This window comes from Rhinopithecus bieti, unplaced genomic scaffold (genome assembly GCF_001698545.2).
Source record: "Rhinopithecus bieti isolate Rb0 unplaced genomic scaffold, ASM169854v2 scaffold_74448, whole genome shotgun sequence".
Classification (NCBI taxonomy): Eukaryota; Metazoa; Chordata; class Mammalia; order Primates; family Cercopithecidae; genus Rhinopithecus; species Rhinopithecus bieti.
The window spans coordinates 44,550-49,740 of record NW_016827608.1 but is presented as its reverse complement, the minus strand read 5'-3'; the positions used below and the strand labels follow the sequence as shown (position 1 = coordinate 49,740).

General features: G+C 38.8%; 1 long non-coding RNA gene across 1 annotated transcript in view; it reads right to left on the bottom strand.

The window, feature by feature from the left end:
• The window catches only part of LOC108523399 (uncharacterized), a 51,017-nt gene that overhangs the window by 10,781 nt on the left and 35,045 nt on the right, over positions 1-5,191 (bottom strand). Inside the window, exon 3 of the long non-coding RNA XR_001883803.1 lies at positions 335-461. This is a non-coding gene — a long non-coding RNA (uncharacterized LOC108523399). The remainder of the gene's footprint in view (positions 1-334; positions 462-5,191) is intronic.

Here is a 5,191-nt window from a genome sequence, read left to right as displayed (position 1 = left end):
TTTTTTTTTTTTTTTTTTTTTTTTAAATGAAGAGACAGACAGTGTCTCCCTCTGTCACTCAGCCTGTAGTAGTGACCTGATGATAGCTCACCATAACCTTGAACTCCTAGGCTCAACTGATCCTCCTGCCTCAGCTATCCAAAGTGCTAGGATTATAGGCATGAGCCACTGAGTCCACCCCTGACCAGGCTTTTATAATTTTACCATTTCCACTTTGTGTAAGAACTCTTAGAATACAATTTATATCTGAATTTCCTGTGTACATAAGGCATTTTTAATGAAAAAAAAGTTTTCTATCATCCAAAAAGTATGCTCTGCATTCATACTACAGTACCTTGAGGGATATCCTTAGGAAGAGAATATTTCTTCTTCTTTACAATAACACCTTTATTTTTTACTTGTCTAGCTCCTCCTGGTGATGCTCTAATAATACAGCATATTTCTGATGCATTTGCAGGAAACTGGAAAAGAAAAAAAGCAGATATTACATAATTCCTCCAAATATTACATTTGTATGTTGCTTTATTTCAGATGCAACTAGTCTTAATATCTGTATTTCTTAGATAATAATAGCAAGCATTTATTAAATGCTTACTCCACTCCTAACAGTAATTGGTTTTAAAACATATGTTCATTTAATATTCACAAAACCAAGCAAGGCAGATTATATTATCTCCATTTTATAAATGAGAAAACAGTTTTGGAGAGATTGACTTACTTAAGGATAGGAAGCAAGTAATGGTAGAGTTGAGATTCAAGCATGCTGAAGTAGGAGAGAAAGTTTGCATGATTTATTGAGTTAAAACACAAATTTAAATTTAACTGAGTTAAACACTAAATTCCTTAATTTTTTACCTCAGGTAATTCTGACAATTTCCCATCAGGCAGATAGTCTCTGGAATAAAAAAATACCGGCTGGGCACAGTGATTCATGCCCGTAATTCCAATACTTTGGGAGACCAATGCAGGAGGATTCCTTGAGGCAGAGGCAGAGGCTGAAGCGGAGGCAGAGGGGAGGGGAGGGAGAGGGAGTGGGAAGGGGAAAGAAAGGAAAGAAATGCCCTATCTTTCAGAAGTGACATATCTTGTGTTTTAGAATTCAGAAGCAGAGATGTATTTATCCAGGGCTTCTGTTATTTTAAATAAAGCCTATATAGAAACTTATGTAATTTTCTTTTTTTTCTTTTTTTTTTTTGAGACAGGGTCTCTTTCTTTTGCCCAGGCTGGAATGCAGTGGCGTGATCTCAGCTTAAAGCAACCTCTGCCTCCCAAGTTAAGTGATTTTCATACCTCAGACTCCAAGTAGCTGAAACTACAGGCATGCGCCACTACATCCGGCTAATTTTTTTGTTTTTAGTAGAGATGGCATTTCACCATGTTGGCCAGGCTGGTCTCTAATTTCTGACCTCAGGTGATCTGCCCACCTCGGCCTCCCAAAGTGCTGGGATTACAGAGTCAGCCACCATGCCCGACCAGAAACTTCTTATGTAAATTAAAAAATATATTTTTTAAGTTTTGTAAGTACATAGTAGGTATATATTTATGCAGTACATGATATGTTTTGGTGCAGACATGCAATGCATAATAATCACATCTATGGAAAATCGGGTATCCATCCCCTCAAGCATTTATCCTTTGCATTATAAACAATCCAATTCGTTATTTTTAAATGTACAATTTTAAATACCAGACTTTTATAATTTTACCATTTCCACTTTGTGCAAGAACTCAGAATATAATTCATAACTGAATTTCCTGTGTACCTAAGGCAGTTTCCTATAGGGCCAGCAAATACTAGTCTTATTCATTCTTTCTGTTGTTTTGTACCCATTAACCATCCCCACCTACCCCCACCAATCCCCACCCCCAGGACCCAGCTATCCTTCCCAGTGTCTGGTAACCATCCTTCTATTCTCTATCTCCATGAGTTCAATTGTTTTGATTTTTAGATCCCACAAATAAGTGAGAACAAATGATGTTTGTCTTTCTGTGCATGGCTTATTTCCCTTAACATAATGACCCCCAGTTCCATCTATGTTGCTGCAAATGACAGGATCTCATTCCTTTTCATGGCTGAATAGTACTCCATTGTGTATAAGTATCACATTTTATTTATCCATTCATCTGTTGATGGACACTTAGGTTGCTTTCAAATCTTGGCTATCGTGAACAGTGCTGCAACAAACATGGGAGTGCAGATATCTCTCCGATATACTGGTTTCCTTTCTTTTGGGTATATACCCAGCAGTGGGATTGCTGGATTGGTAGCTCTATTTGTTTTTGTTTGTTTGTTTGTTTTCCCGAGATAGTGTTTCACTCTGTTGCCCAGGCTGGAGTGCAGTGGCATGATCTTGGTTCACTGCAAACTCTACCTACCAGGTTCAAGCAATTCTCCTGCCTCAGCCTACCAAGCAGCTGGGATTACAGATGCGCACCACCATGCTTGGCTAATTTTTGTAGTTTCAGTACAGACTGGGTTTCACTATGTTGGCCAGGCTGGTCTCGAACTCCTGACCTCGTGATCTGCCCACCTTGACCTCCCAAAATGCTGGGATTACAGGCATGAGTCACCACGCCTAGCCTATTTTTAGTTTTTTTGAGGAACCTCCAAACAGTTCTCCATAGAGGTTGTACTAATTGACATTCCCACCAACAGTTAATAAGGGTTCCCCTTCTCCACATCCTCACTAGCAACTGTTATTGCCTGAGTTTTGGATAAAAGCCATTTTAACTGGGGTGACATAATATCTTACTGTACTTTTGATTTGCATTTCTCTGATGATCAGTGATGTTGAACACTTTTTCATATGCCTTTTTGTAATTTGTATGTCTCCTTTTGAGAAATGTCTTTTCAAATCTTTTCCCCATTTTTGAATCAGATTATTAGATTTTTTTTCCTACAGAGATATTTGAGCCCCTTTTCCCTGCAGAATTGTTTGAGCTCCTGGTTATTAATCCCTTGCCAGATGGGTAGTTTGCAAATATTTTCTCCCATTCTGTGGGTTGTCTCTTCACATTGTTGATTGTTTCCTTTGTTGTGCAGAAGCATTTTAACATGATGTGATCCTATTTGCCTATTTTTGCTTTGGTTGCCCGTGCTAATGGGGTATTATTCAATAAATATTTGCCCAATGTCCTAGAGTGTTTCCTCAATGTTTCCTTGTAGTAGTGTCATAGTTTGAGGTCTTAAGGTATTTAATCCACTTTAATTTTTCTATAAGGTTAACAGGTAAGGATCAACTTTCATTCTTCTGCATGTGAATATTCAGTTTTCCCAGTATAATTTACTGAAAAGACTGTCTTTCCCCAATGTATGTCCTTGCTACCATTATGGAAAATGAGCTCGCTTTAGATGTACAGATTTCTCTCTGGGTTCCCTATTCAGTTCCATTAGTCTGTGTGTCTCTTTTTATGCCAGTACCATGTTGTTTTCATAGCTCTGTAGTATAACTTGAAGTAATACCATTCTTCCAGTTTTGTTCTTTTTGCTCAGGATAGCTCTATTAGTCCGTTCTCACACTGCTATGAAAAAAATACCCCAAATTAGGTAATTTAGTAAGGAAGGAGGTTTAATTGACTCACAGTTCTACATGGCTGGGATAGCCTCAGGAAAGTTACAATTATGGTGAAAGGCACACCTCTTCACAGGATGGCAGAAGACAGAATAAGTGCCAAGTGAAGGGGCCCCTTATAAAACCATCGGATCTTGTGAAAACTCACTATCATGAGAACAGCATGAGGGAAACTGCCCCCATGATTCAATTACCTCCACCTTGTCCCACCTTTGACACATGGGGATTACTACAATTCAAGGTGAGATTTGCGTGGGAACACAGAGACCAACTGTATCAATAGCTTTGGCTATTCTGGATCTTTTGTGACTGCATGTAAGTTTTAGAATTGTTTTTCCTGTTTCTGTGAAGAATGTCATTGGTATTTTCATAGAAATTCCATTAAATTTGTACATTGCATTGAGTAGTATGGATATTTTTGTGATATTGACTCTTCCAATCTATGAACATGAAATATATTTCCATTTTTTTGGTGTCCTCTCCAATTTCCTTCATGTTTTATTCATTGTACAAATCTTTCACTTTTTTGGTTAAGTAAATTCCTAGGTATTTATTTTACCTACGGCTATTGTAAAAGGGATTACTTTTTAAATTTCTTTTTCAGATTGTTCACTGTTGGCATATAGAAATGCTACTGATTTTGGTATGTTGATTTTGTATCTTGCAACTTTCCTGAATTTATTTATCAATTCTAATAACTTTTTGGTGGAATCTTTAGGTTTTTTCAAGTATAAGATCATATTATCTGCAAACAAAGATAACTTCTTCCTTTCCAATTCAGATGCCCTTTATTTCTTTCTCTTGTCTGACTCCTCTAGGTAGGACTTCCAATACTATGTTGAATAACTGGTGAAAGTGAGCATCCTTGTCTTGTTCCAGGTTTTAAAAAAAATAGGCTTTCAATTTTTTCTCATTCAGTATGATACTAGCTGTGCATCTATTATGTATGGCTTTTATTATGTTTGACAGAGCAGAAGCACCGTCATCTCAGACAAATACCGCCACTTTAAGTTCCAGCTCCCTTTCTAGCCTCATGCATTTCAAGGAAATCATTTCTCTTCTACCTATAAGCAGCCAGAAAGAGCAGACAGTAAAACACAGATAAGACAGCTCCCACACAGAGGGAGATGGGGGGAAAGTCTCTTGGGTAACTGCCAAACTTCACCCTCATACAATGGGCCCCAGTTAAACAGTGGGCCTTAATAGGCACATTCCTTTCCCTGCAGGTGCACTAAGATAGGGAAGCTAAAAGCAGACTGGGGGCGTTGGTAGTGGGGAGTTATGCCTGCAGATGCAGAAAGATGTATGGGAACACACACACAACTCTCCCTCCCAGATAAGCACAACAGACCAGGCATGGTGGCTCATGCCTGTTATCCCAGCACTTTTGAGAGGCCAAGATGGGAGGATCAGTTGACGTCAGGAGTTCAAGACCAGCCTAGCCAACATGGTGAAACCCCAACTCTACCAAAAATACAAAAATTAGCCAGGCATGGTGGTGCATGCCTGTAATCCCAGCTACTCTGGAGGCTGAGGCAAGAGAATTTCTTGAACTCCTGAGGTGGAGGTTCACTTCCAGCCTGGGTGACAGAGCTAAAAGCTAGACTCCATCTAAAAAA